Source organism: Macaca mulatta, chromosome 17 (genome assembly GCF_049350105.2).
Source record: "Macaca mulatta isolate MMU2019108-1 chromosome 17, T2T-MMU8v2.0, whole genome shotgun sequence".
In the NCBI taxonomy this organism is placed as follows: Eukaryota; Metazoa; Chordata; class Mammalia; order Primates; family Cercopithecidae; genus Macaca; species Macaca mulatta.
Genome location: NC_133422.1, coordinates 32,315,808 through 32,340,100, shown reverse-complemented (window position 1 = coordinate 32,340,100; position 24,293 = coordinate 32,315,808). Strand labels below are relative to the sequence as shown.

Sequence of the window (24,293 nt, the reverse complement as noted above, 5' to 3'; positions counted from 1 at the left end):
ATGTAGGGATGGCCTCTCTGAAGTGAAAGACAAGTTCTACAATACAGTAAATTTTTACAAATATTAAAGTACCCCAGACCTGGGTACAATTTCCCACACTAAGTAGGGGAGATAAGGCTTTATAACAGTCTCTCTATCAACCTGTCCCCAGCCTGAGACACGGGTGAACACACCAACATGGACCACAGGCCACAATGGAATTTAGAAGGAGAACTCAACCCCAGTGTTCCAAGTTGAGAACATGAGGATGGATAATTTCCAAATAAACCCGACTTCCCTGTTACCACCTTGTGTTCTTTGTGTTCACATCAACTATACTGGTCATTAGGTATAAACTATGGTCAGAGAATATGTTGATTTACTCTCATTTCCCTACTCATCCTTCAAACTCAAAACAGTGCCTGGAACCTCAACAAATATTTGTTAAATTTAAAAAACTACAAACTAGGTGATTTCAGAGAAGCCTCAGAGCAGCTGTGAACTCCTTTCAAATTATCCTGCTTTCCCCCTGAAATTTTAGGGGTTGGAGACAGAAGTCCTTTTGGACTTCTTTCTGCTTTTTGTAGACAGCCAGCATCTGTCTATCCTTTTGTTCCTCTGGAATCCTGTACTGACTCATGTGATTGATTTAGTTTGGATGTGTGTCCCTGCCCAAATCTCATGTTGAAATGTAATCTCCAGTGTTGCAGGTAGGGCCTGGTGGCAGGTAATTGGATCGTGGGGTAGATTTCTCATCAATGCTTGAGCACCATCCTCTTGGTGCTGTCTTTGCAATAGCAAGTTCTCCTAAGATCTGGCCATTTAAAAGTGTGTGGCACCTCCCCCTCTCTTGCTGCCACTTTTGCCATATGAAGAGTTACTCCTCCTTTGCCTTCCACCATGATTATAAGTTTCCTGAGGCCTTTCCAGAAGCTGAGCAGATGCCAGCATCATGCTTCCTGTACAGCCTGCAGAACCATGAGCCAATTAAATCTCTTTTCTTATAAATTACCCAGTCTCAGGCATTTCTTTCCAGCAATAAAAAACTGGACTAATATAGTGATCTTGACCCTAGGCTTCTCCTTCTGCAAGCCAAAGGCCAAGATAACCACCAGAGTCAGTGTCAACAAAATCCTCCCTCCAGCTGCAGCACTTCTCCCCCATGCCACCAGGCACCTCACCAAACTAAACAATTTGGCCCCAGACTCTAGAATCAAAGTGCTGTCCAAAGTCAAAATTGTGAGGGACAAGAGAGAAATATGTCTCGGGCCATCATACCTTCCTTACAGTATTATCACTCCCTTAATAATTCTTATTTCTGTGATGTCCTATCTTATATACGTCTTATAATTGCCCTATGTATGATTTCTTATATCCTATGATTATATAAGTCCATCATTTCCTTTGTTTCCAACACTAGATCCTATTAACATTCATGTTGGACTCAGCTCTTGTTGCTCTCAGCTTCCAAAGAAACTGGAGAATTAATAGGGTTCCCTAACTAAGCTCCCTTATATCAGTAGTAGGCCCAGCCTTAGCCTTCAGATTCCCAGGCCCACTCGTGTCCTGCCTCAGTTTGCCTGAGGTCAGCTTAGTTCCTGACACCCCTGACTCTGGACATCATGCAGTCATGCTCTGGGGATGGTTCTGTGTAACCAAGGTGACAGTGCGTTGCCTTAATTACTATTCGAAGATGTTTGTTGTGAGAGGATACCAGGACAGCTTTTCCATCCCCCCGCTGTTAAGAATTCTAAAGGTTAAGGCCTCCAGTAAACTGTGATTAGGAAAAAATCAACGGAATAACTGCATAATCATCCACTATATTTAGTAGGCAAGTGATTTCCAGAGTAACCTGGCATCTCCGCCCTGCAGCCTTCTTCAACCCCTCAGGAAGTCTTCTGGCCAGAACACGTGATGTGTTTCCAGCCTGGCACCTAGAGCAGGGCCATGGGCCACAAACATCTCATCATCTCACCTGATAAAAAGGAGCCCAACTCCAAAAGAAAAAGAAAGAAAACAACTTACAGTAAAATGGTTGGGTGAGGTAGTGCTGGTTCATAAAGCAAAACTGTTACATAAAATTCCAGCCAGTCTTTTTTCCCTTAGGTTCACGCAAGATACAGCCCCATTTCTTAGATTGCTGAAGATCTGGTAGTGAGTGGTCAGTCATGTCTTCCACATACTATGGGCTCTTTCTTCTGTGGCTTTTCTGCCTTTCAAGAAATTCCTTTCTCTTCCTTCCAATGCTGGTTTGCTCTTCTTGTCCTAAAAAAAAAAAAAAAAAAAAAAAAAAAAAGCTGCTTTTCAGAAATTCTGTCATGGGTACCTTAGTGTGTCCTGAAATTCACTTATGGGAGGAGAGAAAAGATGATTTATTGAGTACTTACCATGTGCCAGGAACTGTTCTAGGTGTGCCATATATATTAATCTACTGAAGTATCACAACCACCCAATGAGATACTTTGCTATTATCTAATTCCCATTTTACAGATGAGAAACTGAGGCACAGAAAGACCAAGAATCTTGCCTAGAGTCACACAACTAGTAAGTGGCTGAACTGATTGCAAAATTCATACTCTCAACCTCTAAACTATTCTATCTTTCAAACACTTTTCACCACCAGCAGCCCTCATTTATTAGTAAAGATTGGAGTGGAATGTTAAATCTGGCCCCTTAGAAGAACCTTTCAATCCTAGCTATGCCTGCTTGTAACCAGTGGCTCACAGGCACCCAGAAGAAAAGAATGGAAGCAGAATAGGACCAAGCTGGTTTTCTAAATTATAAAGGGAAACTGTGAGAGCTGTCTACTGGGACTTTCAACCCACTTTTCTCTGCCCCCAGGATTTCATCACGGTAGAGGGGGCAGGGCTCCAAGACTCCCTGCTTTCTGCCAGACCCTCACACACTGGGTGTCTGGGTAAGATTTTGATTTGACATAGAGATTCCAGCTCAAAAAGGTCTGGAAACCACTGGGGATGGAGCAATCACCCAGATGTCAGCTTCCTTAATTGCTAAGCCCTTCTCATGGCTGATTTACACAGTTCCGTACTCCCTGGAGAGGCAAGGTAGGCGGGTGTAGACCCAGGGCACATTCTGGAGTCTGTCTCCCCATTACCGCCTCTGCTACTGTCAGCTGCCCTCCCTGGAAGCAGAGAGAGAGAGCTCCTAAGGGAAGGGGACACACTAGGGAGGACTATGACTTTAACTTCAGCCCAGATAGGCAAGCCTAAAACATGTCTGAGGGTAAATGAAAATCAGATGAATCTGTGTGATCCCTTTCAGCAAGTGCAAAGCATTTGGATATTCATTTCTTCACCTGTCTTCAAAATTACTTAATATAGTTACACAGTGTTCCCCTGTGGTCTTCGTGCTATTTCTCACCTGCCTGTCTAAGCCCTGTGAAAGACTACCCATAAACAGGTGACTACCCATAAACAGGTGACTACCCATAAACAGGTGACTACCCATAAACAGGTGTGTGTGCGAGCAGGAGAGATTTCAGCCAGGCTAGCTGGCTTGTCCTCTCTGAGTACCTCTCTCAGCAGGTTCTGTGGATCAGAGAACCAATGCCCTGTTCCCAACATGCATCCGAACTTAGAAATTGTATTCAGGGCACTCTCAGCTTTACAGGCTCTAGGGAGGCAACAGGGCAGAGGCCCAGGGGAAATCCTGGAGCCAGAGTGACGGGGCTGAGTTCATGTCCCAGTTTTGTCACTTACAAAGCTGTGGGACTTCAGGAGACTTCCTAGTGGAACCTCTTTGTCCCAGGTTAATCATCTGTAAAATGAGGATAATAATCGTGCCTCGTGGTGGGGTTGTTGTCCCATGCCTAAAATGCTGGCACGTGGCAAGATTTCCATAAGCATCAGCTATATATAGCTGTGCAGCACTTCCCAGCCGCCTTGGGCCCTGCCATGTTGGCCATTCCCGCTCCAGTAAGAGCGTCCTGGCTTCTGTCGCTGCAGAGTACAGATGCCCACAGTTAAACAGGAAGATTAGCGCCGTCCTTGTTGGAGACCATCAGAAGTTACAAGGTTCCTGGGGGAGGCTGGCACTTCATTAGGCTTTCTTCCTGGTGTAACTTAAAATTGAAAAGGCTGCCTGAAGCATCTTGTGATTGGAACAAATATTCTTCATTCATTCACCCCGTATTTATTGAGCACATCTTAAAAATAATAGCCAACACTGCCTAAACACTCCTGTGTAAATGCTGTGCTAAATGATTTCCATCTACTCACAACAGCTAATGTTCTTTTCATTTTGCATATGAGGCTCAGAGAGATAAGGGAACATGCCTCAGGCCACACAGTACACGGCAGCGCTAACATTCCACGGAGTGGTCTGTGCTTCCCCTCTCCTCTTCCCTCTCCCCTCTCTATCTGTGAAATGGGAGGTTGCAAATCCTACCTCCTTTCTTGCTAGCTCATGGAAAAGTCCCTAGGCATCTGTCTACACACTGAAACCAGAAGGGAACAATGCTGGAGTAAGCATTGCTATTTAGCCACACAAAATCCAGGCTTCAGTTTAAACTTTACACACAAAACCTCTCTAATCTCTCTGCCACCGCATTCAGACAGAAGGTATAAAGAGAGGCTTCCTTGTTTTCAAGCCATACAGATGTAATTGTGATTAAAAAAAAAAAAAATTGTCTTGGGTGTGCCTGTCATAGGCTTTTTTTTTTTTTTTTTTTTTTTTTAATTTCAAGTAGGTAATTTGGTCTGCTTCAAGCAGAGATCTTCTTTTTTTCCCCAGAGAAATAAAATCCTTTGTTTATTGTAATTAGCAGTTAGTATTTTGTCAACTGAACAGTAACACTGGGCCCAAAGTATAGCTAGTACAATTACACAGTATTCAAAAAGTCTCTAAAAATATTCACTATGACATTAAGTTAAATCTGTACCCCGTCAGTACCCCCCACCAGCACCACTACACACACATAACACAGAAAGAACGCAAGGATGCCTTGCTTGGTGATTGAGCTATACAATTCCCACACAAACTCAGTGAAACTCACGTAGCTAACACCCCATGCAGTGCTCTGAAAGTTTTATTAATAAAAAATCCATAGAGCAAATCCTGTGGTTGAAAGCATTTTTAGCCCAGACGACCAGACAGGCGGCCCAGGGGGGTCTCTTGAACACAATGTCAGTCAGGCTTTTAGTCTCCAGCACGCTCCACAGTCTAGCAGGTGCTGTGTGCACCTCGATTCACAGCTACCCCTCTCAGCAGGGAAGCTGTTCACTTCCCTGGCTCAAAGAACACAAGAGCTTCCCAGGCCTCTCCTGTTTCCCCAGTGGCCCAGTGAAGCTCTCTGGCCCTGAACTGGGCAGCAATCCCGGCCTGGGTTCAACCGTCTCAGAGCCCACCTCCAACTGGAGGCTCCATCAGGATCACAAACCCCGACCTACTCTAGGGGCAGCAAGGCAGGACCAAGGAGCATGCACACTAGGGGCTGGCACACTTGGGTAGGGGATATGACTCTGTCTTTTGCTAGATTTGAGATCTCAGGCCTGTTTCTGGTCCTCTCCAAACATATTTTATCAAATACTAGATGGTGACAGTAGTAATTACCCCATAGAGCAGTTGGGAGATAAAATACACAAAAATACTTGGTAAACACTCAATTTAATTATTCTTGGTATACATCCCCTTCGATATAGTTCCCCTCCTTTTCCTAATAAAATTTAGAATTAAAATAGGGCCAGATGCAGTGGCTCACTCCTGTAATCCTAGCACTTTGAGAGGCCAAGGCAGGAGGATCACTTGGGCCCAGGAATTCGAGGTTGCAGTGAGCTATAATTGCCACTGCACTCCAGCCTGGGTGACAGATTCTCAAAAAGGTAAAGCTAAGAAAAGAATGAAATCTTACCTACACAGAATTAGAATTCAGCTTGCCTACAGCTAGCAATGGAGGGAAAATTTATATGTGGGAAGTGGGCAGGTGGACTCTGAGGTTTGCCTTCTTCTTGGAGTCTTAGGGCGATGTCCACCACCAGCATCACTCTTCTCAGGCACTTGTACTTCCCCTTTATGCTCTCACCCAGATATGTACTCTCTGATAGTTCCATGTGACAAAGTAGAGACCCAGCCATAAAATTTTTAGAAAGTTAAAGTAATGGTTAAGGGATCAAAAAAGATAAATAAACAGAAAATAACAAGCAACCATTTAATCTGGTTTACACAATGTAGTTTATCCATTTTTATTTAGTAAGGGGCTAAATGTGCATGGAGATACAAGGGCACATTTAGTTCCTGCCATCCTAGAGGGCCCTCCTGAATCTCCACATCAGGGATGACCAATCCATAGCCTACATGCTGTAGTCCTCCCTAGGCTGCTCATGGCAGACATCACTAATCAACCACACACTCTTCCTCATTGAATGAAGACTTAGTCTTAGTACTCCAGCATCAACTACCAATCAAAGGTAAATCGGCTTTATGATCCCTGCTTGAGACCGCTCAAAGTTATTTTCAAAAAGGCCAAAGCTCAAAGAAGACCAGGGAATGCTTTTGTATGCCTGCCTAAGGTCCACAAGTCTTGGTTTCCTGTCTAAAGAACCCCTAGCCTCCAAGGGAATGACCCGCCAGGAACAACTTATGCCACGGCAGCCAACATCTGCCCACAGAGATATCCTTCTCTATTCACCACTCAAAACCACACATTTATGGGAAAGTCAATAAGAGAAGGATCCTTTCAGGAATCTCCTCTTGTAGCTTCCACCTTACCCCCAAGTCCACAATCAACACCAGAGGCTGCTGCAGTACTGGCTGAAGGTGGATATCTTCATCATGTTGCCATAAATCTACCCTGCTGTTATCATCCTCACTGGGACAAAGAAAAGTTCATTCCACTAACTGGTTATGAGAATTCCCTTGTGCTCCATACTATACCTCCTCAAAGTGCCACCACAGAGGAGGGAAAAAAATGTTTCCCTAAAACTGGGTGAGCACCCATCTAGGAATGTGAAAATTCTGATTCTTGGGGCACAGTTATGTCAAGACCAAGCTGGTACCAGGGAATGCAAGGACTGCTCCCGCCTGTCCTCGAGTTTTCTTCTTGACCCCTTCCCCCTTCCTGGGCTTTACTTATGTCATTCATTTTCACACCAACTCTGTGAGGTGTGTATTCATGATGCCCATTTTACAAATAAGATAACTAAGATTCAGAGAAGTTAAAAATTTCTTCCCAAAGTGACATTGCTAGTAAACAGTTGAGCAAGGACTTGAAAATGAGACTGTACAGCTTCAAGTCCCAGGCTCTTATACCATACTAGCCCTAGTGTCAGATCCTTCAAGGCCATACTCAGATCCAGACTGGCCCAGGACCAGGGCCCTGTTGCCATCATCCTTGGCCTTTGGGAGTACAAGAAAAAGTCTGAATCCCAAAGAAGGGCTTCAATAATATTGTTCACATAATAAAGTGTTATGGGGTTGTTCATGGAAATAGCTGATGATGACCAAATGCTGGACTTCCTCAATGACTCAAGAGTACCAACTCAATGCATCTGCAGCCATCAGCATGATACTGAGAGGCAGGCAGATGATAGTCATGGCTTAAGACTATTCCAGACCAAGGATGCTAACCACAACCAGTCCATCAACAAACTGGCAGGTTACCCATAAAACAAATCAGTTCACCTTCCTTCACTTCCACTGCCACCATCATCATATCTCTCCAGAAACTACAGTAACTCTTAAATTTGTGTCCCCCCATCTTCTCTGTGCCAAACTCATGTCCACATAGCCATCAAATTCCCTCCTTTAAAGCTACCAATGGCTTCTGGTTATTCTTTAGAATAAAATCCAGGAACCTTATGATGGCTTTCAAGTTTCTACCTGATCTGGCCCCTGCCTGCTCTCCTCATATTTATTTACCTCTTTATCTGTATTGTGTCTGTTTGTCCAAGTAGAAAGTTTATTGCAGGAAAGGATATTTTTTGTCTTGTATACTCCTATAATTGTAATGTCTAACACAGTGCCTGGTTTATACTAAACCCATGAAAATATTGGTTGGGTATATAAATTACTGTCATCTGTGACATGTAGATGAGTATAAACTCTTCCCTAAAGCAATTTCCTAGAGTTGTTGGCTTGAGGATCTAAAGAAGTATAATGGCCTATAAAGCAGAAGACTTGGGTTTCAGTCATTGCATCAGTACTTTAATTAACAGCATGAGTCTAGGAAAATCCTCAACCTCAATTTCCCTATCTGTTAATGTTCTTTCCCATGATGGATGTGATAATTCTACTCACTTAGCAAACTTTATTGAATGCCTACTATCTTCAAGGCACTACACTGGGTGCCAAAAAGGCCAAGATGAGTAAGACACAGCACTTGTCTAGGAGAAATGCACAGGCTATTTAGGGGTGAGGTGAGAATATGTAAACAAGGAGTAAGTATAATAATCTTATTGTGTGCTCCAACAGAAAACCAGTGAAAATACAATGCAACACAAAGAAGCAAGTACTCATTACCATTTGTTGTTCAGAGTGGAGACCACCCTTGAGCTGGATTTTGATGACAGGTAGGTTTTCCCCTGACAGGAGGGTCAGATTACTGCATGGACCACATGCAAAAGGAGGCGGCATCATGTCCAGGAAACAAGAAGTAGTTCCAAAACGCTGGTTATAGAGAGTATAGACAGGTATAGGTGGCAGGTGAGATTGCACAGGTAGAGCCTGGAGCTTTTATATCAGGCTAAGGAGTTTCCATCTTATCCTATAGGAGAAGGATTTTAAGCAAAGGCATAACTTAACTAAGTTTGTCTTTTAGAGAGTTTAGTCTGATAGCAGCCTGGGGGGTAGATTAGGAGGAACGTACAATAAAAACAGAGACTAAGGAGGGCAAGCTGTGGTAGTAATCCAGACTAGCAGGGTACCCCAGAGTATCAGAGAGAGAGAAAAGGCAGAAGAGACATGACCATTGAAAGATCAGTTAAGTCTCCACTGCCTAAGAGAGTGGAAATATCCAGGCTCAGGTGATTGGTTGATACCATTTTTCTAAACACAGGGTACAGGAGGAGGAGCCCATTTAGGAAGAAATATACAAAGTTCCTTCTTGAACCTGAGTCCACTTCTAGGAAAATACACAAGGGCAGGATATGGCTAGTGCTCTTGTTGTTTTAGGAAGGCCATAGTAGCTGGGACTCCTTAAGCAAGTGGCCGCCCATTCCTTCATCTTCTCAGCTGTGGTGAAAGCAAGTTATGATTGCTTCTTTCCTCATGAGGGTGTAGTGAGGCTTTGTTTCTCTGTTTAAAGAGCTGTGCCACATTCCGATGAAAGGAACTCTGCTAGGAGCATAAGGAGACCGTGCACAAAGGAACGTTTAAAGGCTGCCTGAAGGGTAAGAGACAGGCTTGCAGGGGGCTCGTTCTGGCTTCATAATTAGATTTAAAAATCCAGAGATGAAAAACAAAAGATAAAGACAGCAGAAGATATGGATTAGTTCTCTCTCCAGATGGATTAACATTTGGGTTGTTTTTCCCAGATGTGACTGGCCAGGATTCAAAACCTTCCATGCTTCCCACAAGGGGACATGCACACAGAGGCAATGAAGACCCAGGGGGCCTCTGAAGAGACAGCTGTCAGCTCATCAGCTCCCCATGGGGACCACACTCTGCAGAGGTGCAGAGGCTGGGACCTCAGGCATGAGATGCAGCCTTTTACAGCCCAGGAAGCCACCACCAGTCCCTCCACCCTTGCAAAGCCCAGGGGAACTGTGCATCAGCCACCAGCGCCCAGAAGCCTGGAAAAACAGAAAGAAGCTTTCTTGGTACTAAGCACCAGATGGCTCCCTTTCAGAAAAGACTTCTAAGTGTCCACAACAGCCTTTCTTCTCAGCTAACCTTTGAGGCAGCTTCTCCAACGGCACCTGGCTTGCACTAGTTGTTCCTCCCCACACGCTCTGTGAAAATGGGTCAGACTTTGTGAACTCTGGAAAAACAACTCTTCTTCCAGGTTACAAATCTCTGAAAGAAACAGCCCCTTCTTCTGCTTGCGTGATGTGGCTTCTTCACACTCACTCTTTCCCTCCACTCCCCTCTGCCCATTTCGAGCACTTGAGTTATCTATCTTTAAATCCCTGACAAATCACACACTTACCCCCAAAGCCTTCCCAGATTTCCCAGTAGGATTTTCTCTCTCTCTCTCTCTCTCTCTCTCTCTCTCTCTCTCGTTGCATTTTGCTTGTTATAACCCTGAGTTGTCTACCTGCATTATAGTTTCTGTGGTTCTAAGTTTCTCTCCCATTGTTGATTTTCAACCCTTTGAGAGTAGAGCTATGTTGAACTCACCCTGGTAGCCTCCAGGGAGTGCTACATTGAAGCTGTTCAGTCAATGTTTGTTGAATTCATTAGAATAGGTGAGTAAAAGCAGCAAGTTGTGCTGCTGCAGTGAGAAGAGGCAGGTATCCTCAAAGTGATCTGTTTCTACTAGCTGCCTAGATTTCATCCCAATGTTATTGCAGGGGGACTTAGGGATGTCTGGCAGGAGCCACGGTTATAGGTCTGAGAGTATCCACTGGCCAGACCTGCCAGCAGTTCACAGGGGCAGAGTTGTGCCCCTAGGAAGAGTTCTGGCTCAAACATGGCTTGGTTGATTCCTGGCTCCCTCCACCAATTTTGAACCCTGGAAATAATAGGCAAATTTCTCACTCTATGATTCTTCATTTCTTCATTTGTCAAATCATGATTCCTTGCAGATAATTGTAGGAGTAGTGTGAAATCTGTAGCGAGTAGGCACTTTGCACAGTGCCTGACATCAAATAGGTGTGCAACCAATTCTTTGAATAATTCATTCATTGATGGGAAATATTAACTAAGAGAAGGCACCGCCTGGAGGTGGGGATGCCCAACCCATAAACAAAGCTGGTTTTTGTGGTGCCAGTTAGTGAAAATGGTTAGGTGTCAATGCATCTGTAATCTGAGACGTGAGAGCTGAATTCTGACCTAGCTCTCCTGGCACCCCAAAAATATACTGAATAACATTTCTGAGTCTTGATTATACCAAGTCAAGGCCATGGTTCTCACCATCTCCGCAGGGTTCTTGTGAGTAATAAACCAACACAAGGCTGTTGACTCTCTTATGAAATGCACATGTATTGCACAGCCGCATGCTCAGCCCCTAGTAAGCAAGCCATGAATAAGAGTTAGTTTCTACTGTTATCTTTTTTCCCTCTAGACTCTAAACTCCTTGGAGCCAAGAACCATTTCAGTTTTGCTTCTAATTGTGTCCCCACATCCTTAACTCAGTGCCTGACAGATAGGGGCTCTCAATGAATGAAAAAAGAAATTAATGACCTGTCTGGTGTCTTTAAACTCTGAAGCATGGAGGCTGTGATAATTAGTAATGTTTATTTCATTCTAGTGGCATTCAATGATTGCTAGTCAGACGCAGTGACCAGTTCAAGTCAGAAAGTATTTCAGCTATTGAGTCTGTGATTGCATTGTTCCATGAATGAAAATAAATCAACATTTTTCTTTTCTTTCTCAATCTAATTATTATCTCTGTGCAATAATTGGGGATTCGGAAAAATTCTATGTTTCTTCTTTTTTAATGTTGACCAACAAACTTGTGATCTTGAATGCATATTAATAATTAGTATTTATTAACTTGATTGATAAGCTTCGGCACATAGTATACTGGAAATTCTGCAAATTTTCTTGACCACGGGTGCCGACAGACAGAGGACAACCTGAATCCATGACCACCGTGAGTTTTTTTCTTAACCAAAGAACCACACTTCTGACCTTGTCCAAATTCATGACTCCAGAAGTAAAGAAGAGGGAAGTGACCATTTTTAATGTGTCCAGACTTGTGCAAGGACGTTGCATTTGGGTAGCAGTAATTTGTGCTGCCCACCAAATAAATATTTCTGGCTCTTCTGGGCACACTTCACTTCCCTCTTGAGGTTAGGTTTGGCTACATAACTTGCTTTGGACAATGAAATGTGAGAAGAAGTGATGCATATCGCTTCTGGGATGAAGTTGGAGTGGAGTTTGTAGAGTCAGCCTGCAATTTTGCACACTCACTTGCCCTCTGCCATGTCAATATGCCACATCATGGCACTTCCTTCAGCCTGGGAACCAGAGTGAGCCTGATGTGAAACAGAGTCCCCAGCCAATTCCCCGTGAATATGTGGCATTAGCAAGAAATCTTTCATGGTTTAAGGCACTGTGACAGTCATGTGTTGCTGCAGAATTGCCCAGCCCGTTCTAACTGATAAAATATGTTAGTTCTTTAATTTTCATGAAACAAAATATATGAGGTAGATTGGGAGACAATCCTTCACTGGTTTCATGCACTCAGTATGTCTTGCAAGCATGGCAGTATCACCCTTTGTTCCAATATATCTTCTCAAGGACATGTGGAGAGCGAACAGCCTGAAAAAGGGAAGATAGCATCTTCTGCCAGAGAAAAAGGCAAGCATGCTTACTGCCCATTTTAAATTCTGGACACCTAAGCTTGGAGTCCCTCTTCTTTAACACAGCTCACTCTGTGAACGAGCATACATCAGAGCCATTTGCAAAGGAAATAGATAAAAATATGGTGATGTTCATGTTTTGCCATGCCATGAGTAGTAAATTCCATGTATCTGACCCAAAATACCCATGTCTTCTGCAAGCATCTTTGAAAATGTGTCAGGCCACATTAGCTTGAAAGAAGGTAAAATCTCAGATTTCCCATAGTTCTTGACAGTGGGTATTAACATTGCCATTTTACACGTGACAAATTGAACCTCAGGGAGAATAAGTTACTCAAGGTCAGCGCACTAATGATTGGCAGATCCCATTTTTCCCATTATTCCACATCACTTGCCAGTTAAAAAAACCCATAAAATACCACTAATTCATTCCTATATTCATTAATTAATTCATTTATTTGATTAATGTCTATTAAGTGACTACTTTACATCAATCACTAAGCAAAGGTACTCTTTTCTAGAGTTCCTTAAAAATCAGCATTGAATTCTCCCACCATAACTAGTTTTAAGAGCGTCTTAATCTTGGCATATACTGTACCTATTTTTAACTGCCTTTGCCCAGCAAGCAGATGACCTGGATAGTATAGCAATGAGTCAAGTTTCCCACAATTTAACATCAAGGGTACATTTTGCCTATTGGTGCAGTGATATGTCTGGGAGCAGAGGCTTAACTCAATCTCCCTGTCCTTTCCTAAGGCCTGAAACAGATGAAGAGGAGCCAGTGCTCAGCAAAACTAAGCTGTAATAGAGGTTTGCATGTCCCTCTACTGCAAATGTCTCATGGTCTTAGGTCCCAGGAAAAGTGAGCCAAGTCTGATGTCCACCCCACTCTTAAGTCATCCTTTTCTAGCAGGACATAGTGAGAAGACGGGCTGACAGTGCTGGGTTCAGTTCTTGATTCCAACTCTAATCTACAACTTCAATGATTTGGGTGCAGGTTTTTTAATCTCTCCAGGCTTCCATTTTCTCATCCATAAAAAAGGGAAATAGTACCTAATTTATAAAATGTTTGTGAAGATTAATAAATGAGATCTCATATGTAAAGCACAGTGTCTAGCACATAGTAGGTTTTCAAGAAATAACAACTCACATTATTACCATCATCATTTTGCTTTGACTGGGAAGACAGAACAACCCTTTAAACAAAAAGAAAATTAGAGATTAGATGCAGAGCCACTGGCTGAAAGCCAAAAGGGGAAGATAAAGTGTTATAATCACCTCCCTTGGGAAAAACAATAAATCCAGGCAGCTGTGCTGCTCCCGCTCTTATGCAACACAAGAGGAGGGCTGCGTCCGAGGACTTCTGTCTCAGAACATGTGAGTGTCCATGTACAAAGCACTCCTCAGGTGATGCCGGTGATACAGAGAGGAAGCAGACACAGCCCTGCCATCCAGGAGTTTATTATCTGCCAAGATTGGGACAAAGGGAGAATTCTCCAGCCAAAGAAATCATTCTAATATGGGGCAGACTGAGAAGACAGAGGAATATGCAATAGGTATTCATGAAGAGTAAGCTTTCATTCTAGTGAAGAGGGTTAAGACAGGCTTCACATAGGAGCGTTTGGGATAGCCACTAATCATTGATGAAATTTCAACACAGAGACATGGGTAAAGGGAGGGCAATTAAGCAAGGGGAAAGTAAGAAGTCTAAAAAGGATTGGGTCCACTGGAGAACAGCAAGTAACGCCTTTTGGGTGCAAAATGCAATGGGGTAACCAGGAAACAGGGACTACACCGTGGATGCCCTTGACAGTATGCTTAATCTGGTTATCAGGGAAGAGTGGAGCCTCAGGACTATGTTTAAAGAAGATTAATTTGCCAGCTGGGTTCAGGACAGGTTAGAGGAAGCAGAGGTTGGCAGCAGAGAAACCAATTAACTAAGTATGCAACATTTGGCTGGGCATGGTGGCTCACGCCTGTCACCCCACCACTTTGGAAGGCTGAGGCAGGTGGATCACTTGAGGTCAAGAGTTCGAGACCAACCTGGCCAACGTGGTGAAACCTCATCTATACTGTAAATACAAAAATTAGCTGGGTGTGGTAGTGCATGTCTGCAATCCCAGCTACTCAGGAGGCTGAGGCAGTAGAATCACTTGAGCCTGGGAACAGGAGGTTGCAGTGAGCCAAGATCACGCCATTGCACTCCAGCCTGGGGGATACAGTGAGACTCCATCTCAAAAAAAAAAAAAAATGCAACATTTGAGGCATAAATTAATTCAGAGGAGCAGCCATGAGACTAGAAAGGATTCCAGGAAAGGTAAAAAGTCTAGATTCAAGGAAGAAAAGTTGGAGAAGAAGCTTAACAATACCCAAGCCAGGTAACAAACATTCCCTGTACCTGTAACATGCCCACAGAGAGGGCATCAGCAAAGCTTCCCTGTGATGGGGTTGTTGCCCACGCACTGAGAAGGGAAGCCAGGTGCCTGGAGAGTACCCTCACCAGGACCAAATTCATTAAGGATTTGAGGGTAAACTTCAGCAGTAACTTTCTAACAAAAAAGGGATATTATCCATCCAACAGCAAACTGAGCGAAGAACCCATGGGCTTGACCGTTTTGAAAGCTTTTAAATACAAGCATGATGGAGGATGCCATGCCACTGATCAGAAGACTTAGGATTAGATTAGCTGAGCTTTAGAGGTCAAGTTCAGGTTTAGGTAGCCTCCAAATGAGTATACACAGGACTTTCTTAGGAGGAGGTCCGAAAGGATCCCCAAACCAGAGATATTTCCAACTGTCCTAGACATAGCCCAGGAGAGGAAGGAAGAGGAAACTGACTCCTGATTCACCAAGAATATTTGGATTTTGACTACCCTTTTCACAAAACAGCCCAGTCGGAAACCTTGGCCTGTGCAGCTTTGAGGAATGAGCTTTACAAAGCAAAGCACTGCTCGTTTTTGCAAAGCCACTTGGCAGTATGGAGTAAGATTCTGACAAGTGTTTGTGTTTTGACCCAATAATTTACTTAATCTGTCCTAAGAATATGATCAAAAGTGCAGGCAAAGATTTATATTCTAAGAAGTTTATAAAGTCAAAAAATAAAATAAAATAGGAAAAACAAACTAACTTGCAACAACAGGGAAATGATTAAATGAATTATGATATGTCTATGGAATAATTTATAGACATTAAAAGTCACGTTTACTCAATGAGATAAAACCTAAAGATCGAGGGCCCTGTACTCATTAGCTACTGCCACAATGAAGTTGCATAATTATCTCCTCCCGTCAAAAATCATGATTTTAAAAAATAAGGGAAGCTGTCCACAAAGAATGTTAAAAGAAAAAAAGCAGCCTAGTAAATTGTATGTACATTAGGAACTCATAGCCTACTAAAATATACATACTTTAGGTTAAGAACATGGGTCTGTCATTACATCTTCTGTCATTCTGTACATAATGGGAAGAGAAGCAGTCTCTAAGAGGTGGAACTAAGGCAGACTTTATTTCCTTCTTCATATCTGTGTGAGCTCCCCAATTTTTCTGTAATACATATGTATTCACAACTATTTACTGAAGACTTGGTATTTACCGGGTAAGGTACTAAGAACTTTACATACATATCACCTCCACTTAATCCTCATTGCAACTACAAAATAAGCACAATCATCACACCCATTTTACCACTGAGGAAATAGAGGCTTAGGTTATTTGCTCAAAGTCACCTATCTGGGAAAGGGTAGAAGCCAAACTTGAAATCAGACCTAAGGAGCCCCAATTCCTCTATACTTAATTATGACATTAACTCTCCCTGATGATTAGTATGTATCTATGTGTGTACTGCTTTTAATTCAAAATTGTCCTTTCTTTATAAAGGAGTACAGAGTGTTTAATAGAGAAAAGCGTGACCTTCAGGAGCTAGACTATGGTTTTCTGCCAAGTAATTCACCATTTATGTTAATGTCACTCAACACCACAGACATGAACTTCTTTATGGTGGGAAGAATGTGAATATAAAAGGTCAAATAAAACTACTTTCCATTGTTAGCAATTAGCTAATTAAGTAAATTATGTTAAGTAGTTAACACTAGAACTAGTAATTAGAGTTCGCAAGTAGAATAAGAACAAATTATGAAAGCGTTTTTTACTTTGAAATAAAATGAAATGAGAAAAATCCACCCATTTTCCCTTCGGGAAGCCTAAGCCTGTTTCCTTGATAGGCAGAGCAAGGAAGGGGAAGCACATTGATGCCCACCCAGGCTCCTGATCTAGCCCAGCCTGGCCACCTGTCAGCTGCATGAAGACCTTGGGTAGGTCACTTATCCTCTCTGCGTCTCAATTTCCTTATCTATGGAGCAAAGGGGTGAGTCTAGATGACGTTTTGGTTCATTTCTAGCTCTGAGGATCTCTGCTTTTATGCTTCTGTGACAAAATCAATATACAGGATAAACCTATATCTGAAAAGGCTAGTCGACTACCAGGCACAGGAATCTAGCATTTTGCATGGTCCTTCTCCTGTAAAAAGCAGGGTCCCTGTCCTTCTCCCCAGCCTGGAAGCCCCAGCTGAGATCCCATGTCTTAGCCAAAGCTTTCTGCAATAGATCAACAAAAACAGGCATGCAACTAAGGAGAAAAAAGTGGAGTCAGGGAGGGTAGAGAATAGGGTATCCCAGGGATTGCCAGAGTAATTCCCACTCAGGATTCTTTTTTGGAATGGCAAAGAGCATTGCATTCTGGTTCCTTTTTCCCTACTCTTTACAAGCACGATCTGTGAGACTAAGGGTTCATCATTCTAGCAATTGCCAAGCTAATTTATAAAGTGAGAAAAAGAAGTTATTTTCTGTGATGCAGCATGATTTCTCCCCGATAATGCAGGCCCTGGGCTGGCAGTGCCTGACTTGCTTCTCCTCTACACCAATTGATATTCTGCTCACAGCATTGCACACAGGAGAGTCAAGGCCAAACCCAGAGGATGCACAATAGTAACAGGCCAAGAGCAGGCTGTTTTCTGGGAGACAGATCCTGTTACCCTCTTGGAGATAGCAAGAAGTAGAAAGAGGAGCAGGCCTTCAGCAGTGTTTGAAAGGCAAACACCCGTGCCAAATCACTACAGGATCTACCTGCAGGAACTTCAAGGAATCAAAACATAACTCCGAGCTGCATGATTTCTGGTAAACAAAACACTCCCTGTTCTTTACCCAACTGTATTCCTCTGTTCAGCAGCCATACAACAATTGCCATTTCATAAGCCGGGAGCCAGGCCATCCCTACGGAATATATGAAGTTGGATGAGTGGGGCTAAACCTGGATGCTGCCTGTAATGAGTATAAAAACTGAAACGAAATAAAAGGTTGACTGTGGTCATGCTCCCTTGGCCAGAAGAGAGCACATTTTTCTCTTCCATAAGCCTCCTCCCGCTGCGCTTACAGGTTCTTAAGTACTAGAGCTGGAAGGCAGGATGAGGATAAATTGGAAACTAACATTTATTGACCATCCTGTGGGGCAGACACAGTGCTAAAAGCTGGAATATATTATATCAGCTAACACTCATAACTACTACGTTTCATAGTAAAGGAAACTGAGACTCAGAGTGTTTAAGAAACTTGGCCAAGGTAACACAGCTCATAAATTGTGGAGCTGGGAGGATTTGAACTCAGATTTGATTGCCTCCAAAACCAGATCTATTTATACTATGTCATACTGTCAGCTCACCCATATGTTGAGTGCCTGCTTTGTGTGTGTGTGTATGTGTGCATGTATATGCATGTGTGTGTGTGTACACATATCTCCAAAGTCCCTCCTCTGCAGAGAGGCCAGGACGAGTGATCACCCTTCACTTTGCTGGTGCTGGAAGCAGATGTGACTGTGTCCTCCCCCTACTTTGAGTACCTCCATCACACAATACCCCTACTGTCTAGGCAGTGGGCAAGAACCCACTGGGCGGCTACACTACCACACAGCCACATCTTCAGCATATTGTACTCCCAAAAAGTTCCATTCAGGCCACAAGTAGACTAACCTGCTGTGCCATTTTCCAAAGCCTTGTCCCTGCTGCCAGGCTGATGGCTTTAGTGCTAAGCAGTGATCACAGCCAGCATTGGGGGCCTGAGGAGGAATCAGGGACCCACGGACAACACGTTCCATTTTAATCTGCATTTTTGGTGCAGTTTGATGTATTTTAGGCTTGCCTTGGGTTTTTGTTTGTTTGTTTGTTTGTTTTACCACTTGATTCATGTTTCTACTTGTCACTGAATTGCTATGTGAAGGTAGAAGCGTGTGTCTCCTTGCAGCTTCCCCAAAACCAGACCAAAAGCAATGAAGACAGAAACAAGAGACAAAACAAATACCCTTTTTCTATGAGGTACCTATCAATAGGGTGATTATATGATTTATTGTTCAAATTGGAACCCTTCTGAGAGTAAAAGGTGCTCACTATTAATAATTATACCAGGACAACAAGCATGAACAGAGGGAGGCAAGGTCTCACTGTTGCCCAGGCTGGAGTGCAGTGGTGTGATCTTGGCTCACTGCAGCCTTGACCTCCTGGGCTCAAGCAGTCCTCCCACTTCAGCCTCATGTGTAGCTGGGACTACAGGCATACACCACCATGCCAGGCTAATTTTTGTTGTTGTTGTTGTTGTTGTATTCTTTATAGAGATTTGGTTTTACCATGTTGCCCAATCTGGTCTCCAACCCCTGGACTCAAGCGATCCTCCCACCTCTGCCTCCGAAAGTGCTGGGATTACAGACATGAACCACTGCACCCGACCTGTTGTTGTTAATACCCATGAAAAACAAGGGGAAATAAAAGAGGTTTTTCTTGAAAAGGGGTGGAGAAAGGAGGCCCAGCAAATGTAGGAAAAGGTGTCTCTCCAGCATTTGTGTCTCCTTTTCCTTTTGCCTTAAACTGTCCAGATGTTCCTCATCAATACCAAGCTCCGCTTTCCTCAAAATCTTTATGCTCCTCATTATTCAAACTTTTCAGGCAAGTTTTAAAAAGCATTCTGAATAAATTCTCTTTGCCAAAGATATTTGCATTTTAACTGTGAACAAATCTCTAAGGCAAAGGAATGGCTCTCAGCAGCCTCGGAATCAGAATTGTACACCAGGTGGGCAGAGGCCGCCTCTGTTCTCTTGTGAGGCCCCTTCATAATGAAAAAGCACCTCCCCCTTCTTCACTTTGCCAGAGGGCTTAAAAGGAATAACCTGGCACTCACGCGGATTGAATCCTTAGGATTAACTGGCTCTCGGCTTTGTCGATACAAGGTTAATGAGAGACAGACGCCGGAGGTGCATGATGTGCCAAGCTGGCACTCTCACCTGTGCAGGAGAGGGCCACAGGACGCACACCTCTGCGATGCCTCAAGGATGTGGGGAGTCCACTCCAGAACCCCCTATTTCAGTTCGACAAAAATGAAGTTTCTCCCTGTCGGCAATGATGACAACCATGCAGACCAGAGCTCTGCTGCTGGCCCAGTCTGCAGCCAAATGACAGCAGAGCGGCACTGAGAGAGAGCTTCCAGGGTACTTCTTGATTGGGTGCACAGAGTCGGAGTCTACTAATGGCCATTTAAATACCAGTCCCATTAGCTGCTTCGCTATAGAACTACCTACCAGATGTGTAACAACCATAGTTACTGGTCTGTTTGCAGCTGGTTATACCTTCTCCGGGCTCATGCCCTATTCGTTTAAATGGCTGTTTCTCCATCTGCTTAAATGAGAGAACCATGATACAGCCCCAGGACATGTTGTCTCACACACACCCACAAGATGCCCAGTGCAGGAGCAGGAGGGAGAACAGTGTCATGGTCAGATGACTACAACCATCTGAGTTTTATGAAAAACAACATTTAAAAAGAACAACTATCCTATTGCCTCCAGAGTATTTTATTTTTCTGCTGGGAGAAGAAAAGCTCTCTGAATGTTTTATTCAGCAGGAACTGGAACACTGTTATTACAAACTTTCCTTCCCAAACTAATTCCCTGAGCTTATGCTGCCAGAATTCCTCCTCTCCGGGGCAGTTCTGCCTTCACTCATTGACTTCTCAGATCCTGCTAGAAAATTTGCCACCCAGGCTCCAGCAGGCAACAGATCATCTCAGTGGGGCTGGTGCAGCCCCACCCAGAATCATTCTGAGAAAACCGATACACTGCGTGGTATCATTTGAAAGAATCAGAACACTACCATGACTCATCAGGATGCTCTTCAGGTGAAGATGAGGGACTGTGGAAGGCCCCAGGGTGGTCCCCCTCTGCACTGTCACCTCCCAAGAGCAGTAGCCGGTTGGCCAAATAACCCCATAATTCTTCCTGGGGAAAACTTCAACCAGTATTTCAGGGATGACGAACAGGGGAAAATAGGGAGTACGGGATATTCCAAATTCTAGAAGCTTCTGGGTGGTTCTGACACAGGAGATAGAAAGAAATTATTTAGGCAGATAGTGAAGATAAAAGAGCCGTTGGCAGAATTTTCCTTTTAACAAGAAAAGCAACCCAAAATCATTTCTTTTCTAACAAAGAGCAGCCTGAAAAATCGAGCTGTAGACATAGATAAGCAAGCTGGAAGCTTGCACGGGGGAATGCCGGCAGGTGTGCCAATAGAAAAGGGCTACCTGAGGGCCAGGTATGTTCAACATGGAGGCTCCATCTTCCTTTTCTTTGTCACCACGTGCACAGTAAAGAAACAGGCAACATGGTGCTGGCCAGGTAGAGAACCCATCTGCATAATAAAAGATTAGGCCAGCTTTCCACACCCTATGCAAACGGCACACCTGGTCCAACCAATCTTTCATGCCCTACGTAAATCAGACACTGCCTCCTCAAGCTCATCTATAAAATCCACTGCATTTCACTTCAGAAGTGGAAAACCTGCTTGGGACCCCTGTCTCTATAGGAGAGAGCTTTTCTTTCTTTCACCTATTACATCTCCACTCTTCACTTCTTGTGTGTCCACATCCTTGATTTCCTCGGTATGAGACAACAAATCTTGGGTATTGCCCCAGACAACACCACCACTTCAGTTCTACCCAGAAACAGAAGAGATTCTTACCCAGAGACAAAAAAGAATTTTTTCAGGGGCCTGAAGTTCTCCTAGGACACTGATGGGTCACCAGAGAGAAATTCGCCATGTGGTGCGATGTGACTCTGATGAAGTCTGGTGGAGGGGCTATAAATTGTAAAGCCCAGCTCCTCTTCAAAAGTTTGTTTGGGGCCAGGCGCAGTGGCTCATACCCACAATCCCAGCATGAGCCACTGTGCCCAGGAGGCTGAGGTGGGAGGATCACCTGAGGTCAGAAGTTCAAGACCAGCCTAGCCAACATGACGAAACCCAGTCTCACCTAAAAATAACAATAAAAAAATTAGCCAGGTATGGTGGCACATGGCTGCAATCCCAGCTACTCAGGAGGCTAAGGCAGGAGAATTGTTTGAACCTTGGAGGTGGAAGTTGCCGTGAGCCGAGGTCACACCACTGCACTTCAGCCTGGGTGACAGAGCAAGAATCCATCTCAAAAAAAAAAAAAAAAAGTTTGTTTGAAAGGTTCACTGTTGGAGGAGAAAGTCTCCCCTATTATGGTGGTATCAGGCTAAGCTACCACTGGAGTATGAGCATTATAAAATAAAATAGTGACAAATGACCAGGGGATACAGTAGGTGCAAAAAGAGCAGTCACCAAGCAGCAGCAATGATGAAAACGGGGTTACTGAATGAAGTTGTTGTGCCAGGTATTGTCTATTGGCACTGGCATCAATTTTCAACCTTTCCTCTCATTTTCACTGTGTCACAGGGGAAGAAGATTAAAACTACATTTCCCAGCCTCCTCTGTAGATACAGTGCAGGGTGATTTTAGATTCAGTCCGTGAGATCCACTTACATTCGATTTGAAAGGTGGAAGGCTTACTGTGGAAGGGAGTGGGGTGGATAGGTGAGCACCAGCAGAGATGAGTGCTTGTGGCAGATAGAGTCCATAGTCCATCATCTGGTCCAGTGTGGGGGATGTGGGGATGACACACCAATAGTAGCAGCAGATGCAGTTTCCTGATTTCTAGGTTGTAGGTAGTGGAGTGACCTCAAAACCAATTGTTAAATTGCAGCCCCTAGTTGCCCTGCACCTTCAGGCTTTCCAATGATTTTGTAAGCACCGGTTCTCTGTATGAAATCCTTTTATTCTTGCAATACCTACAGTGGTAAGGCAGACTGGCTGGCTGTTCACCAACCTATTTTCTTTTCTCCTGTGTACCCATCAACTATATGTTTCCCAGCCTTCCTTACAACTAGGCATGACCCTATGCTAATGGATTGTGAGCAGAAATGAACCTTTCAGGTCAAACCTAAACCAACCTCTCACATAGGCTTCTTCACCATTCTTTTCCTTTCTAGTTGTTTGATGCAAATGAGCACAGTGACCTTGGAAGCTATATGTGGAGATGGTGATAACACGAGATGGAACTAGCCTGGGTCCCTGACTCACTGCTTGGAAGAGAATCATCTTGGAAGAGAAGCTCTCTCCCATTGTGGCAGCACCAGACAAAACCACAACTGGGGAATGAGGGAGGAAAAGGGTGTTGGGATGAGAGAAATGCTAAAAGAAGCAATGACCAAGGACAAAATGATGAGAGCAGTGGTCACTGAAGTGAGGGAGAAAAAAAGAAACCCACTTATGCCAAGTCACTGAGACCATGAGATTTATCTGATAGAGCAGTTAGCAGCTCCAGTTAAAAGATGTAGTTTCTGTTCTTACACTGAACCCTGACAACAGCCACCAAGGTGAAAGAGAAAATCACAGGCAATATTGATATAAAAATATTGTTGGTCACAACCAAAAAGAACACATGAGTTGGCAGAATCTAAAAAGAGAAGAGATTTGGTTAACTATGTGAGGCAATTGATATGTTAATTCACTTAATGATGGCGATTATTTAACAATGAATACATATATCAAAGCATCATGTTGTATACCTTGAATATATACAATTTTTGTTTGTCAATTTTACCTCAATAAAGCTGGGGAAAAAGAGACTTGAGAAAGTTGAAGTTACTATAAATTTGATGGATGGAGGTACAGAAATCAAATTCCTTTGATGGTATAGAAACCCTGGGCCCTATTCATTCTTTCATACCCATCCTCTGCCACCCTCCACATACACTGAGCTCTAGAAAAACCCCTTGGAAGTCCTCATACATACCATAGGTCTTTCCTTAACTGTCCTCGGAGCAGCCGAGGTCTGAGAAACCCTTCTACAGCAGAACTTTTGGCTCCAAGAGGTTCAGGGTGCCACCCAAGAAATCTCCCCTTTGGACAAACTGAAGGCCATCTTTCCCTACTGGACCTTGATTCCAAGGGCTATTCCCCCTGAATAAGTTCCAGGAACATATGCAGATCTCAGAGACAAGTGGGCGCATCCCAAGCTACAGATGTGGGGCCTGGCAACTGAACTGACAGCTCAAATAGCATCTCTTACCCACGAGCCAGGCCAGCTGGTCTGTTCCACTGACTAAAAGCATGCCTTAGAAATGTGCCTGCCTTTTATTTTCTGATGTGTCACAATTTACTCTTTTGTTGTTCCGGAACATTCTGGAGCACAGGAGGCTAATCACCCTCCCATAGCATGACATCTGTTTGAGATGACTGAAGGCTCAGGCACAGAACCTCCCAATGTCATCCTGAAGGCAGCCCACACAGTCACAGGACAGAGGATGAAGCTCTCCCGTTCAGTGGTTCATGAACAAGAAGGGGAGAAAAATAGACCCTTTAGATTGGCGATATAAATAAACCTTAAGAGGTAAATATATTTTACTAAAAGTGGAGTACAAAGTAAATACCCATGCGTGTTCTGAAAAGGCCAATACCCGTGTGGACTACAGCAAAGCGAGTAGAAAAACATATGCATTTATTT

The 24,293-nt window shown here is 43.7% G+C and overlaps 1 long non-coding RNA gene across 1 annotated transcript; it reads left to right on the top strand.

The window, feature by feature from the left end:
* The first annotated feature begins 9,066 nt into the window (after positions 1–9,066).
* Positions 9,067–11,470, top strand: LOC144336167 (uncharacterized). The gene is made up of 2 exons (XR_013407689.1): positions 9,067–9,323; positions 9,468–11,470. It is a non-coding gene; the product is annotated as an uncharacterized LOC144336167 (long non-coding RNA).
* Positions 11,471–24,293: the final 12,823 nt, after the last annotated feature.